Source organism: Saimiri boliviensis, chromosome 20 (assembly GCF_048565385.1).
Source record: "Saimiri boliviensis isolate mSaiBol1 chromosome 20, mSaiBol1.pri, whole genome shotgun sequence".
In the NCBI taxonomy this organism is placed as follows: domain Eukaryota; kingdom Metazoa; phylum Chordata; class Mammalia; order Primates; family Cebidae; genus Saimiri; species Saimiri boliviensis.
Window position 1 is genome coordinate 13,158,245 of NC_133468.1, and position 24,070 is coordinate 13,182,314.

The following is a 24,070-nucleotide window of genomic DNA, read 5'->3' on the forward strand; positions in this document are numbered from 1 at the left end:
AAATGAAGGGACTGGCTCAAGGTCACATAGAGTAAGGGAAGAAACTGGGGTCAGGACTTAGTTGTCGTTGACTCCAGAGCCTGTCCTCTTAGAAGTTATTATTGGATCACCCTCCCTTAAAGGCTCTAGGTTCCAATTCTAGAGCCAATGAGCTGCTCTAGTTTTCATTCTGCCCGCATCTCCTTGGCTCAAGACCAAGCTGGTAGTGCCCCTTCTTTCCCCACTTCGACTGGCTTCAGCTGGTCCCTAATCTAAGCTCTGTCTCTTTCCTGGCTCCTTTGCTCCTGCCAGTTATTTCTTTGTGTCTGTCTGTGGTGGGGAGGGGGCTAAATGAGAGTCCCATCCACTTGCCACCTTCGGAATGGCTCTTTCTGGGCAACTCAGACCCACAGCCTCCCTGAGCCCCTCCTCTGCTCCAAGACAGGCTTTAAAAAGGTATGCAGGCAATCAGACCCAATCTTGGAATCACCAGTGTGGAAAATCCAGGGGAACAAATCCTGTTGACTCTGGGCAGGTGCAGCTGTCACCATCCCCAGCCCCAGGTTCTGGCTGGCTGGCCCCCTCTCTTGGGCTCATGCACAGGCAGGGGAGGGCAAGCGTGCTTCGGGAAAATGAGGGAGCAGGGCGCTGTGTGTGCCCTCAACGGGCATGGCCACACCAGCCCCAGCAGCCTCTCTGCTAGAACAAACTGTTCCCCACCCTGGAGGGAAAACCCACTTAAGAGAGTGAGGTTGTGCCTGTGAAATAAACACAGTAAAGCTTCTTGTCAGTTTTCCAAAAAATAAAGATGGTCAGATGCCCGCAGTCTCCAGGGTCTTGTTCTTTGGGAAGTGATCCCCTCCTCTAACTAGTTCCTGTGAGAAAAGTCTGGCTCAGGGGAGAGCTGTCAGGCACCTAGCAAATAATCCACTGTGCCCTGTCCTTCTCACTGTGCACATCCCTGCCCCAGGATATAAAATGCCCATATAGGAAGAACATTCATCTTCCTCTTACAATGGAGACCCCTTGACGCTGAGGATAGGAGTCTGTGACCCCACAAATATTTCTGGAGCCCCTGCAGTGGGCACAGGATGTCCTCCCTAGCTTAGAGCACTGTGCAAGCCTGTACCACTGTCCATCCATCTATCCTTTCATTCATCTGTCCACCCAGTGAGTGCTTGCTGAGTGCTGGCTGTGTGCATCTCATGCTGCACACTGAGGATCCAGGGACCAAGGCATCCCTGCCTGCACAGGGTGTACCATGCAGTAGAACAGACAGGGCAGCTCATGATCGGGGAGCTGAAAGTCTGGAGAGAGGCCTATCCCCAGCTCTGCCTGAGCTGAGAGTTTAACTGGGCTTTGCATCATTTCAGTGCTTTCAGGATCGGAGGAGGCTCTCAGAAGACACCCAAGGCAGGGAGTGATAGATCTGTGCTTTGGGAAAACCACCCTGGTCTTGAGAGGCTGGGTTGGAGGCAGACGCTGACTGGGAGGCTGATCCAGGGTTGAGACATGGCGGCCTGAACCGAGGTAGGAGAAGAAGGGGAAGAGGAACGGAGGGATTGATTTGAACAATAATTAAAAGGTAGTGCCGATAGGACTGAGTGAGTTAAGGTGAGGGTGGCGGGTCACTCTCAAGGTGAGTCAAGGGTGATGCCCACATTTCTGAGCTGGGCAATTTGGTGGACATTGGGACCCTTTGCTGATGAGAAAAAGGATCCTGACAGAGGGCTTTGACTCACCAGGTCATTCTTGAGTCAGTTGAATTGGAACAGAGCTCAAACTTCTTCCCGAGATACTCCTGTCCCAGGAGACGATGGCCTCGGGGTGCCCATGGGAGAGGGCTCCCGTGGGTTTGGGAGAGGGAAAGGTTGTTTTCAATCGAGGGTTCTCAACCCAGGAGACATTTGTCAGTGTCTGGAATTATTTTTGGTCGTTGTGACTCTGGGGGTGGGGGAGGTCATGGCATCTAGTGGCAGAGGCAAGAATACTGCTAGACACCCTACAGTGCACAAGACAGCCGCCCACAACCACAAACCATCTGACCCACAAGATCAGTTGCACTCAGGCTGAGAAACTAAGAGGCATTAGGGAGCTGAATAGTGAAGGACAGTCATGACAGCTGTGGAGCCAGACGCTTGAGTTCCAAGCTCAGCTCTATTGATTAGTAGGTGTCTGATCATGGGCAAGTTACTTGCCACTTAAAGGAGGCCCTGCAGGTCCTGGCATGTAAGAGGCCTGCATTCAGTAAATGGTAAGAGGTCTCCAAGCTCATCCATGAATTAGCCCTGATGGCCATACCCTAGGAGTGTGAGGAAGCTGACCTGCAAGCCCTGGACACTAGGTCAGACATCTTTATGTAAAGTAGTTACAATCACAATTGTCATAACGGGGCTCTTTCGAAGGCAAGGCACCACGCAGTGTTTCACGTGTACTGACTCATGTTACCTTCAGAAACCCCACCAAGTAGGGCTTTTACTTCTACTTTGTAGGTGGGGAAACAGAGACTCAGAGAGGTTGAGAGTGTGCTAGGCACTGGGAGTACATAGAAGAATAGGTTATCCTGTGTTCTCTAGGACCTCAGACTAGTTAAGGAGACAGGAAGACAAACCAATACCACTAACATGACAACAGTGAGTGTAATTTCCACTCAGCCTCGTCTGACATGTATCCAACAAATAATTGACGGGCATCTACTATAGGCCAGGCTCATGTCTTGGTCACCTGAGTTCCTGCCCTCAAGTAGTTCACAGCCTAGTGGTGATACAGATTACAGGATGCCCAAGCAATGCATGCCCACCAGTAGCTGGATGACTTTGCATTTCCCAAGCACCAGGTACTAACAGGCTTTGGCTCATTTCATCTTGAAACACATCATGATGAGACGTTATCGCTAGGCTCATTTTGTAGTTTGGGAACTGAGGTTGTAAAAGATTAAATAATTTGCCCAAAGTCTTACAATTGGTTTGTGACGGGGCCAAGTTTGGAGCCCTGAGTTTTCATGCTCCAGAGCTCAAGGTCTTGACCCCTCCAATGGATGCCTGCCCTGTTCTGTTGGAAGCTCCTGCCATGCTCCCAATGGCTGGCCTGCCACCCGAAGTCCATTTGCTCCAGATATGCCTTTGAAATTCACTCTTCTGGAAGTGACTGGCAAACAGCCCTGGGCTGGCTCAACATTGTGGAGAGGAGCCATTGCAAGGTGCAAAGGTGGTGAGATCCTGAGAGATGGCAGCCGGAAGCTTGCTCCTGTGGGGCCCAGAGGCACGGGAGATATATCCTGGGGCACTTCCTACCCATCCAGACAGGATGTGCTTGCACTGATGTGATCTTCAGTGAGGAAAATAGGGGTTCAATCTGTTCTCTGAGAGAGGCTGTGGGCATATGAGAAGCAAAACAAGAGGAAGAGGAATCTCGAAATGACAGTCTCGTAATTTGCCTTCCCCAGTTTGCTTTTTCAAATGTCCTCCAATGAAACCCAGTCAAATGGATACAGGGAACTCACTTTTTAACAAAACACAGGCCAGGGGATCCCACCTTTCTGGACACAGACCCCAGGGTCACATACAAGCTGTTGCTAGGCACTGACATCCCAGCTAAAGTCCCAGTGTTGTCTGTACACGGAAGAACTAGCAAGTCTCACACGTTTATGTTCGACTCTGTTTGGATTCTATTCATTCCACAAGCACTTATTGAGCACCTCTCAGATGCAAGGCATTACACAGCAAACTGAAGAGACAGCGGTGAGGCAAGGTGGTGTCCGTCGTCAGGGGCACACTGAATGGAAGCTATTTTCAGGGCTCCTGTTATTCTGGGGGCTGGGTCTCTTGCCTCCAGTAATAGGCAGTGCTTTTAGAGGACCTAAAGAGTGGGTTCACCTAGCTAGAATGTGGAATGTCCGGGAATGAGACATTCCATGTCAGACAGGTCTCTACATGTGGCTGTTGGGTTCCCACAAGGACTCTCAGAAATGGTGGCCATTGGACAGACAGGATTTTCCCTAGTGGAGTTAGAGAAGTTCCTTAAGTGGAAAAAGCTTGTCAGGCTGATGTCACGAAGACGACGGAAACTTGGAAGACTTGGCATGCTCTGGTGTCAATATGAGCTCCACAAACCATGGAAGAAATTCAGAGTTTTGATGGGGCTTGAGTTGAGTTGCTTCCCAGTCATTCGTTCCAAAGCTGTGTTGTATGCCTGGCACCGGGCCAAGTGCTTGACGTGGGCTAGCTCACTGGAGCTGCAGAGAATCTCACGAGGTGGTATTATTAGCGCCACGTTGTACAGATATAGAAACCGAAGCCCAGAGAGAGGAAGGAAGTTGCCCAAGTTTGCACAGCCAGAAAGTAGTACCGAGCAGAATTAGGTCAGACTCGGCCACCTTCAGTGGTGTGACCTTGGAATAAGATCACTTTACAGAGTCTTGTTTTTTGTTTTTTGTTTTTTCTCTGTAAATTGGCTATAATGATCTTTACTCCAAGGCTGTCATGAGGCTTAAATAAGACAATGTTCCCAAAGGGCCCGGTCCATACACACCCTTAGAACACTTTGATTCTCTTTCCCTCTCCTGTCTCCAAGGGGTTTGGGCTGCAACTCCCTCTAGAATCAGGCAGGGTTTGCTTTGTCCCTGAGAATCGGCCCTTGGACCTCAGCCCACCCACTCCTGGCCTTCTGGGGGCATCTGGGACAGCTGCTCAGACAGCACTAGACAGGCCCGGTTACCTGGTGGGTGAGCTCTGGAGGTGCTGCCCTGCAGAGCAGTGTGTGGGAAGGGCGGAGGCGTCGTTCAGCTGACAGTGTAAGGACCCAGCAGCTCTGGTTCCCATATCTCTGTGCCTAGGCACTGCTACTTGAAACCAGCAGGGCAATACATGTTTTCAATGTAAGATCATTAACAGTTTGAAAAAAAAAAAAAAAAAAGTGAGGGGAATCCTGCCTAGGGGCTAGCTCCTGGAAGGGCCTGTTTTCCTTACCGGAGCCAGGTGAACTGGTTTTCATAGAAATGTTAGTGTCAGTCAGAGAACTGGTTTGGCCACAGAGGGGTCCAATGGGCCCCTAACTACTGGGGTCTCAGTGTCCTAATGTCACTGGGAGACTGGGGATGCAGAAGGACACCTTGGGGGCCAAAAACCTCCCTGGGCCTTTTCGCACTGGAAGACTCAGAAACCCAGTTTGCAAGGCAGGGATCAGATGAAGGGGTAAGAAATGAAGTCAGGAGGTAAAAAGTTTCCTGTGACTTTGCACTGTCTCTTTGCTAAGTGTCGTACTGGATACTTTCATAAAAGCATCACCTCAAATCCTTGCAGCATCCCTACAAGATGAGAGTGTGGATTATGGCATTGTGTACTGTACTGAACAAAAGTTCTTAGCGCTGTGATGGAACTGGCAGGAGGGCGAGAGCAGGAGGGCACCACGGTGAGGGCTTTGCTCGCAAGATTGTGTGATTACCAGGCCATTTTACAAATGAGGAAACTGAGGCTTAGAGAGAGAGATCACACAGCTAGTAGGCAGAACTAGGTTTGAGACCAAGCTAGCATGAGGAGTTTAGAGTGAGATAAAGGATGAGATGAGGCTGTTGAACTCAGGCTTGGAGATAAGGTGAAAAGGTAGGACGGTTACAAGGGGAAGTGGCTTGGATCGCATTGGGAGCAGCGTTGGAGCTGCTGTCAGATTCTGGGTCTACCATGAAGGTAGAGTGAACGTCTTTGAGAATATGCTGGAAGCTAGCAACCATTTCCCCCAAAACTGCACCCTCCACACTCACATGACCTGTTGTATACAATCTCAGGGGGGTTGTGAACCTCTCTGGAGCCATCATTGGTCACCACATGAAAGACGTTCTTGAGTTGAGGAGATTTATGTTGCGTGGGTGCAGTGCAGCATGAGTCCTGGCCCATCACCTTTTATGCACAACTGTGCTCATAACATACGCCTATTGCTCCCCTCCCTCCCCTTCCCCTTGCCCTGCTTCTTATCTTCCTGCTGGGACATGCTTGGATGGGAAGGCAGAGCCATGACAGTGCCTAGGGTTTCTCTTTTCTCCTTGATCCCTGCTTGGGACACTGTTCCAGTGAGCTGAAGTGTCCCAGCGTAGAGTCCCCTGTCATGAGCTGCACCCTGGCAGCTTCTCCTGCTATGGGCACTGCACACACTTGTGGGTCAGCTCGGGTTACAGAAACGGAAACGAGTAGTGTAGAGCTGGCATGTACCAGGAGCCCAATAAAAGCGTGCAGGATCTGCAGGTGCTTTTTCCCATGGTCCTGATAACAGAATGCTGTAGTTATTGGTATATGCTCCATGCCTTCTCATTAGACTGTAAGATCTTTGAGGACAAAAGATAGCAACCTTACCTTCTTTATATTGGAATGAGGGGTGGAAAGAGGGATTGAAGGAAAGAGAAAGTGTGTTGTGGACATCACAGTTTCATTTAGTTCCGGTAGAATCTTTTTCGTTTGTTTGTTTTTTAACAGGTTAACTAGGCTGAGAGAATATGAAATTAGAGCTGAAGATTCTTGGATGCAGTCTGGTAGGAGCCAATGATTGCAGCACAGCATGATGGAGAAAGCAAGGACTGACCATATCATTTGAAACCCTGGACCCACCTGAACCTGAAGCCCCTTCTTGGTCTTATAAGCCATTAGTTTTTTGTTTTATTATTTTTATATTTTCTCCTAATGCTAGTTTGTGCAGTATGTCTGTCACTTGTAACTAAGAGTGTTGACTACTACAGAAAGGTGGAAGAAGTCAAGTGAACAGGAGGGAAGGAAGGAGGGAGGGCAGGAGGAAGGGATGTCTCCAATGTGTAGGGGGCACAATGAAACTTGTGTCAGTTCAGATATAGCAGATCCATCCTAAGACCTCAGCAGCTCCCCATCTGAGGATGTAGGGCTCGAATGCAGCCTCCAGGGTCAGCCCTAGATGAGGGCTTTAGGGAGAGAAGGAGGCTGAAGATGGCCTCCAGGAGCTTTGGAGGGGCAGAAGCCCTGGGAGGTGGAGAGCAGGTTAGTGGAAGCCTGAGCAGCAGCTCCTTGTGTTTACAGTAAACAGAGACGGGTGGCTCAGCCTCCCACTGGCCCTCAGTGGGGAGGGGAACAGTTAATGGAAAACTCCTCCCTCCTGCCAGCTCTGGGTAACTGAATAGGGGTTGGGTGCGGGAGTGGAGGATCGTGAGGTGGTGCAGATGGTGCAGTAGGTAAGAGTCTCCCGGGCTGGAGCATGGGCTGAAGAAGAAAGCACCCATCCAAAAGCTGGCACTAATGACAACCACGGAGTGGCTGGCAAAAGCCTGCCCCTCCTCCCTTGGCTTTTTTATGTTCTAGGGAAGCCTGACTTTCATATAAGACAGTGCTACTGTGTTTTTATCTCTTGCTACTCAAAGTATGGATCCTGAACAAGTGGCATCACTTGGGAGCTCGCAGAAGTGGCGAATCTCAAGCGGAATCCCACACCTACTAAATCAGAATCTGTCTTAACAAGCCCCATGGGGTGATTCTTCTGCAAGTTCAAGTTTGGGATGCACTGTGATACTCACCAAATAGTATAAAGTAAGAACAGGTGATTCTACGGCAACACAAATTGGCCCAGGGTATGTATTTAGATGGGTTATGAAATATTTGGTGTCAAGTACATTTTTTGCAAATTAGATCTTATTGGAAATCCACCAAAGGAATTAACTTGTTAAAACAGAAAAACAGCAGTTGCAGGAACAAAGAACATGGAAGTCTCACTTTATAGAAGCATCACAACTTCCTCTAAGAAGTGTATATTTTTAAAATTAAATTTACTTAAATTGAAGTATGACTGTCATCTAACGTCCCTCACTTGTCATACGGTTTGCATTTGTGGAGCTGTGGTAGTTACAGGAGCCATGCTAAGGATTTTACATGCTTGACCTTAGGAAATCCTCACTCAGCTTTAGGAGGTAGGGATTATTCCCATCTAGCGAATGAGCAAATTAAGGAAGATACAGGTGCCATCACTTTGATTTTTGCATTTCATCTTCCCTTTCACTTTTGTTTCATAATCTTTTCCCTAGTGTCTTCCCCTGGCTCCCCATCTTCATCACTGCCAGGTCCTGATACACAGGTCTTAGGACCTGCGGGGTTACCGACTTCTGGTGGTTACCAGAGGCTGATTGTGCAGCGCCTACCACCTGTCTGGTTGTCTGCTGGGATGAGAGGCCATTGTACTCCCTGCTCCAGGTTGCTCCAGGACCTTGGTCGTCCCGGACTTGGACAAGGTGACATACCCAGTTAGGTGATGTGTGCAAGTCTGGGAAATTCTGAGCATCAGGAGACAGCTCTCCATGGGCCTCTTATGTCTCTTACCAGCTGACTGCCTTTGTCTTTTTAAGGATGTTTATGTAAGGAGCAGTCTTGGAAGACAGAGACAGATACAGGGTCTTTCTCCAGAGCAAAGCACAGATTTGTTTACTATCCAGAATGTCTCCCTCTGGGGTAAAGGTGAAGTAGGCTTACTGTTCAGTATAAAATATTTGGGTTCTCTCAGCTTGGTGTCCTCTCCTGGAATACTACCCTCTGTCATCTATATGTGCAAAATCACCTGGCCCTTTTCACTTCATTCTGTGGGAATTAGAGCAAGGGATAGTGACGTAAGTATGAACTCAAGCTAAATTGCTGTGAATAATTGTCTTTTGTCTCTGACTCAGGAGTCTTGTGTCTTCTGCCAGCATCTGTGAGACTGAAGTAGATACAATTATTAGCATGAAAGCAGGGTAAAATCTTAGATCCTTCACAATTCTTGACACTAGAGTCTTCTGGTTCATGGAATTAAAGATATATGTCCTACTTGGAAGACCAGACCCGGTCCCCTCACTAAGAAGACTAAAGAAGCTGTCATGGTAGCAGAGAGTAGAAAAGCGAGGTGTCCGAGGCAGATGGCCTTGGTCTCCTCTGGCCCCTGACTTAAGGTGGTGTTTCAGCCTCACTGAGCCTCAGTGTCCTCATGAGTAAAACAGGGCTAAAAATTATTCCTGCTTTATAAGACTGTGGTAAAGATTAAGTGAGATAATGAGATAAGATTAAAGAGTAAGTTATCTACAAATGCCAGGTGTTGTTGCTATTGTCATGATCATTTTTAAACCTCTAGCCAGCCATTCCCCTAGAAGCAGTTACTAAGGGAGCATGGAGCTGGGGACAGAGGCCCTTGACCGTGAAGATCCACTCAGGCCAGCTGTGAGGCATCACCTGCTGTGACCCCAGTTGGTGGTTCAAGGTTATAGGAAACCACCTCACCTCTGTGCTGGGTGTTCTCTGTGGGTCCCTTGCCCCCATTTTTACCACACGTATTAGTCATCTTGGTTGCCAGTACAAAATACCATAGACTGGGGCTTAAACAATAGCCATTCGTCTTCTCACATTCCTGGAGGCTGGAAGTCTGAGATCACAGTGCCAGTAGGATTGGGTTCCTGGCTCACGGACGGCTGCCTTCTATGGTGCCCTCATATGGCAGAGAAAGAGCGTGCGACTGTCTCTATTTTCATTAGGGAACTAATCCCAGCCTCATGACTTCAACTAAACCCAGTTATCATCCAAAGGAGGTAAAATACCATCACATTGGAGGCTAGGGTTTCAACCCAGGAATTTGGGGGTGACGCCATTCAGTCCGCAACATTCCCTCTGCATCTCCATCCTACTCAAGCCCCAAGAGGCTGGCTTCCTTGAACTGTACCATCAGGATCTTCTCCCTCTGGCTTCTGCCTGGGTCCAGCCAACTGGTGGCAACAAAAGGAGCTTGAAGGGCCAGAGGAGAGAGAGTTTGGTGCATTTATTATCCCAGGATTTTCTAGGCCACAGGCTGATGGTAGCTGTGCTTCTCCATTCAAGGCTGCAGCTGCTGTTCGGCGGGTCTATTCTACAGCTACAGAGCTGCCTCGGCTCTGGCGATCACCCCTCCTTTGCCCATTCAGGGCCACGGGTGGCAATGGCATCACACAATTAACAACCTGTGTGCGTTCTTACCTTTTTTGGTGTCTGTCTTTAAGCCTGGTCCAGATTTTAGTAAGTAGGCCATTACATTTTCCTGAGTGAACTCTTGTGAGTTTGCCATCTGTTCTTGGCCAGTACTCTGTGCAAAGGAGCCTCCAGTTGCCCCCATCACAGCCTAAGCCCAGAGAGACAGGCATTTACAGTCCTGCAAAGGTCTGGGCACAGCTGGGAAATACCTGTGCAATCACCGGAGCAATGCAAGCCTCCCTTCTTTACCGTTGGCAGTGGTTCTCAAATATTTTGGTTTCAGGACCCTTTACATTCTTAGAAATAATTGAGGCTCTCAAATACTTACTGTTTAAGTTAATTATATTGATCCATAGTTACTATATAGAAATAAAATTGATACATTTTTAAATATGAATTTATTCATATGAAAAATTATAAACATGATACATCTTAAGACAGTGTTTTGTGAAAAATAACTTGATTTTTCCAAAATGAAACAATAGCATTGTTTGATGTTTTGTTAATCTTTTTAAACATCTGGCTTACTGGAAGCTGGGTTCGCATTGGCATCTACACTCCATGTATTGTAATAAGTTGCTCTGGTTGTGGTATGTGAGAAAATATGAGTGGTGCTGCACTGAGTTATTTTGAAACATTGTCTTGTATATGTATTTTTTAAATAGTTAAGAATACCTCTAATGTAATCAGAAGTCTTTAAGTACTGGGAAGCTGTCAAGCTCACAGCAGCAGAAGCAAGATTTTCAAAATTGCATATATTTTATATATATATATATATGGCATAAAAGCTCTAATTCAATGTGACAAAATCTGCTGTCGGGTTTTCTTTAGTTGACAAATTTATTTTGTTTCATTTTCAAGAATATGTCTGGAATACTCAAGACTGAAAAACCATAGTCATCTGCCAGTTGTTCTTTCAAAGTCGAAATGATGTTCCGCTGAAGGAAGTAGCAAGTTCAGCTTCAACTCAAGTCATGGCAAATGTACTTTGCCTACAGCCAACCCAAGTAGGCAGCCAAGCCTGTATGCAGCATGAGTGCTTTATGCACACTTCCTGTTTCATTACACAGAATATTAAAAGCACCTGAACTCTGACTGCTCCTTCAAGGGCATTCTAGAGTGAAACTAGCTTTTTTCCCCCCCGTTCAGGTGAACAGTGAAGAATACAGTGAATCACTAGTGCATTTCGGTGCCACCACCTTGATTCCTGCCAAGCCTTGGCAGTTTTACCTTTCATTGCTTTTGCACTATTGATGCAAATGCCAGTACAGCAAAAAGTATCTCATTATTATTAAAAGAATATTGATCCTGCAGATCTCCTACAAAGGTCTTGGTGCCCCCAAAGTCCCTAGAACTACATTTTGAAAATAACTGCCATACAGTATAGAGTGAAGTCAGAGGGAGTGTCGCGTATACTTATTTTCCCCAAAGACCTTATCTAATCTGGAACTCACTCGAGCCTCTGGAATCTAAGCTGTGTGAGAGCAGGAAGTCTTCACCCTCACAATTTATCAGTGCTCGCATGTGACATGCCAACAAAATTTATTGACTTAGAAAGAGAATTTAAATTCAATATAAACCAAGAAATAATACATGCTTCTGATTATTCTAAAGGCTAAGTATCAGTTAAATGGATGTAACAATGCATCAAGCTTAATGGAAACAGTACCTCTGAGCTTCAGTTTTTTCATCTGCAACATGGACTTGATTTAATCCACTGCTTATTACAATTTTCTATTGAAGAACTTTAAGGAGCAAAGGGAAATGAATGAATATTTCCTGGGGGAGCCAGCAGCAATTTGTATCCAACCTCTTTTCTTTTTTTGTTGGAGTATATGTGATAATCTAATATGTTTACATTATTTGTAAAGGACAAATCAGTGTACTTGGGATATCAATCAGCTTAAATATTTGTCTTTTTAAAATGCTATAAACATCTCCAACCTATTTTCTGAAATCACTTGTATTTTAATTTTCACAGTTTTGTGGACCTTGTAATTCTAATCCATAAAATATCAGTGTTTAATAGAAAGGGATGTTTTAAAATTACTTAGCAACAGCAAGTTTTTGAAGATTGGTGATCTGTTTATTCAGATGCAAGGTTGAGTCTCAAAGATTATGGTACGTGAATTTAAGTCATAGTCCTGAGATTTGCTGTTGTTCTGCCACTTCCTCTTTGTGTGACCTTGGGCAAGTTATGCTCTTCTGAGTCTCAGTGTCCTTACTTTAAAAATGAGAATAATGCTGATCACAACGACAATAGTAAAATCATAATCTCTATTTAAAAAATAGTGCTTTTAGGTTGGGCATGGTGCTTCATACCTGTAATCCCAACACTTTCAAAGGCCAAGGTGGGAGGATCACCTGAGGTCAGGAGTTTGAGAGCAGCCTGGCTAACATGGCGAAACTCAGGAGTTTGAGACCAGTCTGGCCTAGTCTTTCTTCTGGATATGTCTAGATCCTCTTCAAGCAGAGGCAGGAAATCTCTTTTGTTACGTGAAACCCCTTGATTTTTGAACGATGACAATTCATTTAATATATTCAAAAGACTATATGGGTCAAAGGCAGTGTGGGGACTGCCGTAATACCTCAATGTGCCTTCTTTTGAAGAGCAGGAAGGATTTATGAATTATGCTATAGGGGTTTTGTATTTTTAGAGCTCTACTAAAATCACAAAAATTAGCCCAGCCTGGTGGCTCATGCCTGTAGTCCCAGGTACTCGGGAGGCTGTGGCAGGAGAATCACCTGAACCCAGGAGGTGGAGATTGCAGTGAACTGAGATCGCACCACTGCACTCCAGTCTGAACGACAGAGCAAGACTCCATCTCAAAATAATAATAATATTAATAATAACAATGCCTCCAACTCCACAGATAGAATTCCCTGGAGAACAAGACAGCAATGTACCTCTGAGTATATGCAGAAGTTCTAAGTGCCATGAAGTCATCTCATCCCGGGCTCCCTACCAAAACCCTTGGATTCTCAGAGCTGGAAGCACCCAGAGATTTTCATACAGTGTTGCTGATACCCTAAGATTCCTTGGAGGTGTGTCACAGTACAGCTGTGTTAGAGAAAAAAACTATTCTGACACATTAACATGGTAAGGAAGAACTTTATTCAGGACTGTTGTGATAGGTGTCAAGACTACTGCAGTAGAGGAGAGATATGGGACCCCACCTTAAATACAGCAAAGATGAAGAGGGATTTCTAGCCAATGAGCAGAGTGAGGGGGTCATTGAATGGAACATTACTAATAGGAGACATCAGGGATAGGGGATTCTTGCTAAACCAATTTAACAGAATTTCTGCTGAAGGTAGGCCAAAGACTTAAACATCAAAGATGGGGAATGAGGGATTTGAACAGACAGTGAAGGTGTTCAAATAGTAAGCATGTGGAGATTCTTGGAAAACTGACTTAGCAGGATTTTTGCTAGAGTTGGACCAGGAAGACCAAAGACAAGGCCTAAGGAGGAGGCCTAGTCTAAAAGAGGGCTTCAGAGGAGCCTGTCTGAAGTTGGTCAAGGACAGAGTTTTAATCAGCTGGGCTTGGGCAGCTTTTCTCCCCACATCCCATTTATATGTACCGGATCAGCTCTGTTTGTATCTGTTTTAATTTGAATTCATAGTTCTTCAGGTAAAAACACACTGAGCCCGTAACTACAGAGATATTCCACATTCATAGACAGAGCATCTCACTATTGTCAGATTACCAATTCTTTCCAACTTAATGCAATCCCAAACAGAATTTCAGCAAGTTAGCTGGGCGCAGTGGCTTACACCTGTAATTCTAGCACTTTGGGGCACCAAGGAGGGTGAATCACGAGGTCAGGAGTTCAAGACCAGCCTGGCCAACATGGTAAAACCCCGTCTCTACTAAAGAAAGTACAAAAGTTAGCTGGGCGTGGTGGCAGGCACCTGTAATCCCAGCCACTTGGAAGGCTGAGGCAGGAGAATCGCTTGAAACTAGGAGGCTGAGGTTGCAGTGAGCGGAGATGGTGCCATTCCACTCCAGCCTGGGTAACAAGAGTGAAATTCCATCTCAAAAAAAAAAAAAAAAATCAGCAAGTTATTTTGCAGGTATCAGCAAACTGATTTTAAAGTTTATATGGAGAAGCAAAAGGCCCAGAATAGCCAACACAATATTAAAGGAGAAGAGCAAATTCAGAGAACAAACACTATCCAACTTCAAGACTTACTAGAAAACTATCATGACATTTTGGTATTAGTGAAAGGACAGATACGTAGATCAGTGGAACTGAAAAGGGATCACAGAAATAAACTCACACAAATATAGCCAACTGGTCTTTGGCAAAGGAGCACAGGTAATACAAAGGAGAATAGATAGCCTTATCAACAAATGGTTCTAGAAAAATGGATATCTACATGCAAAATAGTAATAATAATAGTCTAGATGCAAACCTTATACTCTTCACAAAAATTAACTCAACCTTGATCATAAACCCAAATGTAAAATGCAAAACTATGAAACTCCTAGACAATAACATGGAAGAAAATCTAGATGGCATTGGGTTTGGTGATGACTTTTTATACAACACCAAGGGTTCATGGTGAGGACTACATGGCTAGCTGTTATCAGGGGCTCAAAACGCAGGCCTAGTCTTTCCAGATCTTCTGGATATGTCTAGATCGTCTTCAAGCGGAAGCAGGAAATCTCTTTTGTTATGTGAAACTCCTTGATTTTTGAATGATGACAATTCATTAAATATATTTAAAAGACCATATGGGTCAAAGGCAGTGTGGGAGCCACCATAATGCCTTAATGTGCCTTTATGAATTATGCTATAGAGATAAATGAAAGCTCTTGAAGATTATGACAGTCCCAGTAAGTGAGGAGTCTTTGGTCCAAAGCAAACGCTGGGTTTTTCTTCTCTAAAACTAATGTTCAAAAACATTGAAACAAATTTAGTAACTGAATATGCCCAAGAGGATAGATTTCAATATTCAGGCTACTTCAGGCTTTGATCTAGACAGAAACGGGAGGAGCTTGAGAAAAGTCAAATGAAAGTTAAGAGGCCTTTAATTTAGGTTAGGATTGAAGCTGAACAGAAAAGGAGAGAACGCTGAGGCTTTTCCACTCAAACCAAAGCAAAGCGGTGAGAAACAGCAAACAAAAGCAAGTCAGTCTCCGGAAAGTCCACAGACATGAACCCATCAAAGAAACTCGAACTTTAAGGAGAAAAGCTGGATTGGTGTATCCGCTAATTTAGACAAGCAACTCCAGCAAAGCTCTAACCCACTTCATCCTGGCTCATAGGGGAGGAGGGTTCAAATCCCAGCTCCTCTATCTGGTAGCTGTTGCGATCTATGACAGTGTTTGAATCTCACTGAACTCTGATCTCTAGCGAATAAAATGGGAAAGATAATATCTACTGCAAGGGCTGTGATGAGAAAGAAGTGAGATGAACACCCTAAGTCTCCATTGCTGCATGCTTACTGTATGTCAGGCAAACCACATCTCACTTAAGCTCATTACATCAAGTCAGTGCCATTATCATTGCCATCAGGATGTATAGAAGCCCCCACATACAAGGTAAACTAAGTTAATGATAAGTGTGATGGTGCCATTTATGGTATCACTATTGTTTTTATTACAGGAGTTTGGGCATGCCTCATAGTCCTGGGGTAGGTGGAAGATTCTCTGAATCACAGTATCGACCATCTGGGGAAGCCTGCCCTGAACAATTCTGTGACACAAGAATCATCCTCTAAAACACACATAGACTTTCTTGTTCTTATTCTCTAATCCTCGAATATATTAAGCAGTTTGAAATGAAAATGGATTGTCCTTGTTTTGAAAGTAGGTTTGAAGATTTTCTTCTGTATCTATTACCTCTCACACAATGCTTGCCTAAGTCCTGGGCATGTAATACCTGCTAAATAAATGTTGTAAAAAATAAGTTTACTGTGTTTTCCCATTTCAAAAGCAATTTAAGCTACTTACAATGAACTTGGAACCTATAGGCAGGGAGGAAGAAGAAATGAGCTCTGAAGGGCGGTGGGCAATGCTCAGCTGTTTAAGGGTCTTTGGAAAGCAAAATGCAAATCCCAGCCTGCAAACTATTATGACTGGTGGGGTGGCTGCTTTCTTTGCAAAACCCCAGCAAGCTGGAACACATGACTTATTTGGTTTTTAACTACAGCTTGCTCAGCTCAGCAGGCCTGGGCCTAGCAGAGCACCTGCCAGAAAGGAGATACTTGGTCTAACCTCCCCAGCTCAGGGTGAGTTCAGAAATGTTGGGGGCAGGGGAGTTTTTGGTTGCCATAAGAATCTGAATGTGACACTGGCAATTCATGGGCAAGAGCTCACTATGTGAGGGACAGTCCTACACGCCCAAATGCCAAGAATGCTGCTCATGGAGAAATATCGAGGCTAGTGAAAGTGGCAGTAAAAGGAAACCAGTTAGAAAGCAATGTGCTTGATGGCAAAACAGAGTTCCATGTGTATGAATGCACGGGGTGAGTCTGGAAGATCTTACAGCCTCAGAAGTTAACATTGGTAACCCTCTGGGCAATGGAATTAGGGGAGCTTCCAAATTATTTTTTTCTTCACTTTGCAAGTGCTCTATTGTCATTATTTTTGCTGCAAAGATGTTTTGTGATGCATATGATGTGATAAACAAAAAAATAAAGATTATATTTACTTTCAGATATTTTTTTCCCTAAAGACAGGTATTATTTGTAAACACAGTTGAAATCTTGAAGGAATAAATGACTGAATGGAGTACTTAATAGCTAATACGGTAGTGGATCAACTGAGGGAAACACTTTGTAAGGGCAGCAGCACCTTCATCCTGCTCCTCACGCTTGAGCTCCCTGGGATCTGGAGGGACATAAAGAGTCCCTTATCTTTCTGCAGGTCCCACCAAGTCTCTGAGTTTCCGCAGGTGGCTTGTTAGTCTTGGAGGCGCAGGTGAAATGGAGAAGGCTACTTATCAGCCTGGGCTGGTCCAGATGCTATCACTGAGGTCCAGACCCACACAAGAGCCTCAGCCTGACCTGTGTTTCTCTCCTGTTCTCCCTAAGATCCCCCTCCACCCCAGCCATCTGATAAGATACATTTAGCTGTCTAGTTTGCATGGTCCTGACAATTTTCATTCAAAACATATGCAAATACTGAGCGCAGGTTGCTGAGGACAGAGGTTGTGGTGAAATGCTTCTAAACTTTTAACCAAATGATTCTATTAACCCTAAGAAGAGGAGCCTTTGATTTAGGCCTCAATTTGCATCAAAAGGACAGTTAGGCCCCTGTTCATTTCTCCCTCCATCTGGCAGCTTACCTCCTCTCTGGGAAAGTGGAATTAGCAACGTGACACAGTGACTTTCCAAGAACCACAGGGCTCCTTGGCTCCTGGCGAGGTGGCCACTGAAGCCACCTTCACTCTGGGCCGTGTGTGAGATGGAGCCTGGGCAGGCTCCAGGCAGGTTCCCAAGCCACGGGCCAGTGGTTAGAGGCAGCACTTGCCAGAAGCAGGCTTCTGGGTCCTCTGGGCACCAGCCTGGTGTGTTTATACAGTGGCAGGGTCAGCTGGGCAGGCAAGGGCATTAGCAAAAAGTGCTGCAGAAATCCAGCTGATGAATGAACGTCCTGAAAACAGCACCTTTGGAGTGGTAACTGGATATCTTACCAAGGGAAGCGGCTGAACTCCAGAAAGGCCAGGAGGAATTCTGCAGAGGCATTTCCTGCTTCCTCACCCAGGCCTGGTGAGCTCAGACTACCTTCTCCTCAATCCCAGACAGAACATCTGTTCACACCGGTAGTCCTGGTGGCACCTGTTTCATGGGCACACAACTTGTGAAGTCATAGGGGGCCCTGTGTTTACAAGAACCCTGTCCCTAGTTTAATGCGCTGCTATTGCTGTCTTGAAATTCCTAATAGTTTTTGAACAAGGGGCTCCAGATTTTTAGTTTGCATTAGACCCCATGAACTATATCGCCAGTCCTGGCCCTGGGTGACATCATGGCCCTGAGACAGTCCTCTGCAGTCCTGGGGAAGGATGAGGTAGCTGCTGCACCTGAATTTGGCATTCAAGGCCCTTTCCATCTTAGTTTCTTTTTCTTTTTCTTTTTCTTTCTTTTAGAGACAGGGTTTCACCATGATGTTGGCCAGGATGGTCTCGATCTCCTGACCTCGTGATCCGCCTGCCTCGGCCTCCCAAAGTGTTAGAATTACAGGCATGAGCCACCGCGCCCGGTCTCCATGTTAGTTTCCTGACTGCTTTTCCAGTTATTCCCACATTCCACTCTTGGGAACATGTTGCCTTCCCCCGAAGATCGCACCCCGCACCTCCCTGCCTTTGCGCTTCTTCCTCCCTGTACCTGGTTAACCTGTCCCTCTTATCTCCGCATAGATTCCCTCTCAGCTTTCATGACCACAGAGGAGAATCTTTTTGTTTCTGAAGTTTTCTTTGACATCCTGCAGGCAGAGTTAGTGGCTTCACCTTCTTGACACTTCCAGCTGGAGCTCTTAGTGAATTCCAGAATGATCAAGCATCTGTCTCCAAAGAGTCTCATTAAAAAGATTTAACAACTGGTGTGGCAGAGGCACCAAGCAATCAGAGCTGATGGAAGGAGGCCAGGAACAGCCCTGGAGCAGTGTGTCCCTGCTGGATTTGGGGAATCAGGGTGCCCCCGGGGCCCCGAGTAGCAGCTGTATTCCCATCACTAAGGAGTATTTCAACCTTTGGAAAGCAGGTACCGCTCTCACGGTGTGGCCTTGCTGACCTGAGATCACTCTTCTCCACCAGGAGTAGGACGATCTCAGCAGGGGCTGTGTGTGGTTCCTCTCTCTATCCTGGTGTCTAAGGTAGGGTTTGGCCAGGATCAGTGCTCAGAAAAGGAGGATAAATGGGCTGGGGAAAGTCTATGGTAACCTGGGTTCCCTCCTGGCGTCCTTTACAGAGGGAGGGAAAGATGAGCCTGTCTGGGAAGTCTGGAAACATCTCTCCAGCTTTCCCAAAGGGCCCTTCTCAGCTAATGAACCCAGCATATTGCAAAGTGGCCTGCGGTGACTGAGAGAAAACAAAAGCAAAAGGAAGCAGTCCCAGGCCACACACATCCACATAAGACACATAAACACATGTTCACATGCAAGCATGCCCTGTACACATGCAAACTTGTATGTGCATGCCACTCAAACCCACCACGTACTGCAGACACCACGTATTTTCCTTTACACCCTCATGCCTCCTAAAGCCCAGAGTGATCCACGGGAGCCAGCGTGTGAGCCAGGTGGACATCTGTGCTGGCTTAGGAGAATGGCCAGGGAGTGGGGGCTGCATGGATGCTCTAGAGGGAGAGAGGCCCTGGTGCTGGGACGATTTGGAGAGGAAGAGGAGAGGGAGGCTGAGGGCACAAAGGAGAGAATGGGGCAGTGAGGCCCCATCTGGCTGGGGCAGAGGATGGATCTCAGGAGGCCAGGGAGAAGGAAGCTTCAGACAGGCAGGTTCTTGTGCGGGGAGGGAGGAGGAGACATACGTGTGGAGAACCTTCCGTGTGCCAGGCATAACTAGAGGCACTACAGGTATCATCACTGTTAATTCTTATACCTATCACAGGAGGTAGATGTACATCCCTCACGGCAAATAGGATGATCCTCTTATTTCACAAATCAGGCTCAGATGGATGAAGTGACCTGCCCAGGGCTCCACAGCTGGGGAATGGAGCCCAGGAGCAGACCCAGGTCTGCAGGATTCCAAATCCCCTGTTATGTCCCCGCTGCTGTCCATCAGGTAAGAAAGTGTGTCTTTTGGCCTTTATTCCCACCCTGCACTGGGCCATACTGCTTGTCTTCCTGTAGGATGCCCCTGAGTAGCCCATCTTCCCCTTGTATGTTTCCATGAACTCTAGCCGGGAAAGCGTGGGCCCTCGCTGCAGGGCATGGGATCGAGGCCAGCCCCAGGCTTCTCAGCCTCAGCACTACTGACACTTGCAGCCAGATCATTATTCATGATGAGGAGCTGCCCTGTGCCTTGTAAGATGTTTAGCATCTGTCTTAGTCCATTCAGGCCGCAATACAAAAACACCATATAACTGTGGCTTCTAAACAGCAGAAATGTATTTCTCCCAGTTCTGGAGGCTAGACGTCTGAGATCAGGGTGCCAGCCTGGTTGGGTTCCCGTGAGGGCCCTCTTTGGAATTGCAAACAACTGTCTTCTCTTTGTATCCATACACGGGGGCAACGATACAAGGAGAAGACACTGATAAGGGCACTAATCCCATGTATGAGGGCTCCACCTCATGATGTAATCACCTCCCAAAGGCCCCACGTCCTAATACCCTCACATGGAGGGTTAGGATTTCAGCATAGGAATTTTGGGGGGATACAAGCATTCAGTCCCTAGCAATCATCCTTGGCTTCTACCCACTAGATGCAAATAGCACCTTCCCTTTTCCAAACACGCAGTTGTGACAACCAAAAATTTCACTAGACATTGCTGAATGTTCCCTGGAGGGAAATTCACTCTCACTTGAGAACTGCTAGGCTGGATAGATAGCTGGTTGGGAGGACACAGAGGGGATTTCCAAGTCTTTGGCTCCTTCTAGAAAGATTTGTCAGCTCTCAGGTAAGCACCTGTCCTTCTGGCCTAGGTGCTGATAAGTCAGGCCGAGTGGCTGGGGCTGGACATGACCTCTGGAGGGCCTTCTGCATGGGCCCAGCAGATCTGGCAGGGGGCCAGTCCCGCCCTCCCCCGGGGGTGACTGGGGCCCCATAGAGACACTTTGTCCAACAGCTCCCTTCCGCCAGCACCCCTAGGACGTGCAGACTCAAGGGCCAATTATAAAAATGAAAAATCCTGGTCTCAGCCTCAAATGAGTAGTTTCCTTTGGCTCTTTCATTCTCCTGTAATAAGTGCCCAGTCACCAAGGAATCCCAGGAATGTGGTCTTGATAATGAAAATAGGCACCTAGCCCAGAGGGGCCAACTTACTGGACTGGCAGGCAAGCCTGAGCAGGTAGCCTCCAAATCTCCAGGGGCACTTGCTGAACCTGGCTGTCCCCGCTCGGCCCTGGGCCTGTTTCCACAGCCCGGTTTCCAGCTGCCTGGCTGCAACACCCGCCTCCTGAAGAAAGCAAGAATCCTTATGAATGTCTGGCTCCCTATCAGGAAAAACAAAACGGAACCCAGCCTCCAACCTAACATTTTTTGGTTGTTTACTCCTTCATTTAGTATCCCAACAATGGGATATATACCATTATTATTCCCATTTTACAGACAAAGAAGTTGAGGCACAGAAAGGTTAAGTCACTTGCACAAAGGCTGAAAGCTGGCAAGTAGAGTTGCTGAGATCTGAACCCGGGAAGCTGCCTTTGGAGTTGGTGCTCTTAAGAACTGTGCTTCTGGGATTACAGGCATGAGTCACGGAAGCGGGTGGATCACCTGAGGTCAGGAGTTCGAAACTAGCCTGACCAGCATGGTGAAACCTTGTCTCTACTAAAAATACAAAAATTAGTCAGGCATGGTGGCAGGTGCCTGTAATCCCAGCTACTTGGGAGGCCGAAGCAGGAGAATCACCTGAACCCAGGAAGTGGAGGTTGCAGTGAGCCGAGATGGCACACCATTGCACTCCAGCCTGGGCAACAGAGTGAGATTCCTTCCCCTCCCACCCTGCCCCCCCACCCAAAAAAAAGAACTGCAAAATGACCAAGGTATTTGGGCTCCCAGGGCTAAAACTATACTATATCTTGTAAAAAAAAAAAAAAAAAAAAAAAAAAAAAAAAAAAAAAAAAAGGATCTTGGAGGAACGGAGGAGGAAGAAGCGCTACTTGTCTGGCCTGGTCAGGGAAGCCCACCTTCTTTGGGGCTCCTCCTGAGACCCCAAATCTTTTGTTTTATCCCAATTTCAGGATGCCAATTCCCAGAAATCAGTAGAATACGGTGGTTTAAGGCACCGGCTTGGGTCCTGAGGGCCTAGAGATGCAGGACCAACTTGTTACCTAATGTGTGCCATCAGGCAAGTGACTGAACACACCAGTGTCCTCATCTGTAAAGTGGGGAGAACAATACCGACCTCATAACATCGTGACACTTAATGAGTGAACATAAAGCCCAGCGCCCGGGGAGCTCTGCAGACATCTTGACTACTATTTTGGTGAATGATGTGGGGGATCACCTAATGCCCTTGGACGTGAGATGCCCCACGTCAGCTAGGACAGGTTTTCAAGCTTCTCTGGGACTCCTTTGGCTCACCTGCAAAATAAAAAGAGATCCCATTTCAGGGCCCACGGCTAGGAGTGGAATATGCAGAGGGCGTCGGGGGGAAGATGGCATATACAAAGGCTCAGAGGTGAAACAGCATTGGCTGGCTCAGGATTCCAGCCAGCTCAGGATGCTCAGAGAGGTACACAGATGGGCGGTTGTGAGAGCTGAGACCGCAAGGTGGGCAGGCTCCAATTTTGAGGCTGAAATCCTCTCCTGGCTTCTGAAGTCCAGAGACGTTGGAGGGACAAGAGGTTCCGACACCAACTGAAATGATTGTTGACTGTGCCCTTTTGTTCCCGGTACCCCTGGGGCTTAGAGCTGGGTTCTCAGAGGACTTAAGGTCAGCAGAGGGAAGGAAACAGCTTGGCTGGGCTGGGAGGAAGATCATTCTAGGGTGCAAGGCCCCAGGGCAGTACCTCTTCCTCCTCCCCTGTGCCTGGGTCCCTTCCTACACACACACACCATTATGTGGCACTCACAGTGGGATAATTGTGAGCACCAAGGACCCAGGGCAGGGGCCAGACTGGAGCAAAATTCTACTTATAATAGCCACTCTTCATTAAGGGATTGCTGCACACCAGCTGCCAGGCTGTGGACTTCGCCAGCTTTATCTCACTTAATCCTTACCAGGGCTCTGCAAGATATGGATGATGTTCCCTCTCTTATGAGGAACTAAGGTTCAGAGAGGCTGAACACTTTGCTAAAGGTCACATAGCTGCCAAGCGGCAAACCAGGGTCCAGCCAGGGGTGATCCAATTCCAAGACCTTCACAAGTGTGCTCTCTGTAGCTCTTTCAAAGTGCTGTTCCCCTTAAGCAGGTGATAGAACTAGGGTGGAAACCCCCAAACTTCCTTTTCACGCTCCCTTAAGAGTTAATCCCTTTTCAGGTCCAGTTAGTTCAACATTGAAGTGAGTGATTTTCATAAAGAGTGTTTCTTACGTTCGATATTCTAAGCTATATCACCTATTTGAAGATGCTCCATTGGTTTAATGATGACTTTCAGAGAGGAAACTATAAAGGAAGAGCACATTAGTGTCATGTGCTCGGAATTCTCCCACTTTACATCATGGGAACACGAGCATCTTAGAATGGAGGAAATATCGGGCCAGACTCTGTGTTAAACACCAGCAACAAAAATAAGAAGAATGAGATGCAAGGGCAAATTCATGTTCCAGCTGTTCTTTCAAGTAACCAATACATTTGGTATCTACTTTTTATTAAAACATCACTTACATGGAGTGTAATCCACACATATTAACTGAGTTCTTTCATGTGGCTACACCCACATAATCACCATCTCTTCGATGAATATTTATTAAGCACTATTTTTCAAAGGCCAGAAATACAACTGGGAGCATCATTGGCAGGGATTCCTCCCTCAGTGCAGTGGAATGTGCAGGGAGGCAGAAAGAGCAAGTACATGCAGACCTCCACAAAATTATTGCCCTTACGCTGGTATAAGAAAACCAAGCAGTGCGCAGAGACAGAGAAGAAAAAAAAGGAGTCTCCATTTTAAATAGGGTGGTCAGGAAGAGTCCTTCTTGTGCAGGAAGCTGGAACCTGAAAACTGAAAGTGTGGTGTCCCCAGGGAAAAACATCCCAGGCAGAGAGAACAGAAGGTGTGAAGTTGCTGAGAAGGCAGAGGGCTGGCACTGGAGAAGACTCTAACTGGTGGGCATGGGCAATGGTGAGAAGCACCTAGAGAGATTGGCATTGGCCACGTCAGCTGAACATGTAGGGGGATTGGGACTTGCTTCTCTGCCAGATGTGTGCCATGGGGGCATTGATGTTATCGGCAAGAGAGCAGAGTAGGCTTCATGAGGTGGTCGCTTCTCACTGCCAGGTCAGCTGGGCATGGGAAGGGCATTCCAGGGAAGGTACTGTGTGTGCACAGTAGTAGAA

The 24,070-nt window shown here is 46.7% G+C and overlaps 1 long non-coding RNA gene across 2 annotated transcripts in view; it reads left to right on the plus strand.

Moving 5' to 3' along the window:
• Positions 1-16,608, plus strand: part of LOC141582420 (uncharacterized) — a 42,306-nt gene extending 25,698 nt beyond the window's left edge. For both annotated transcript variants that reach the window (XR_012515254.1, XR_012515253.1), the window contains exons 3-4: positions 6,444-13,047; positions 15,563-16,608. This is a non-coding gene — a long non-coding RNA (uncharacterized LOC141582420). The remainder of the gene's footprint in view (positions 1-6,443; positions 13,048-15,562) is intronic.
• The last annotated feature ends 7,462 nt before the right edge of the window (positions 16,609-24,070 follow it).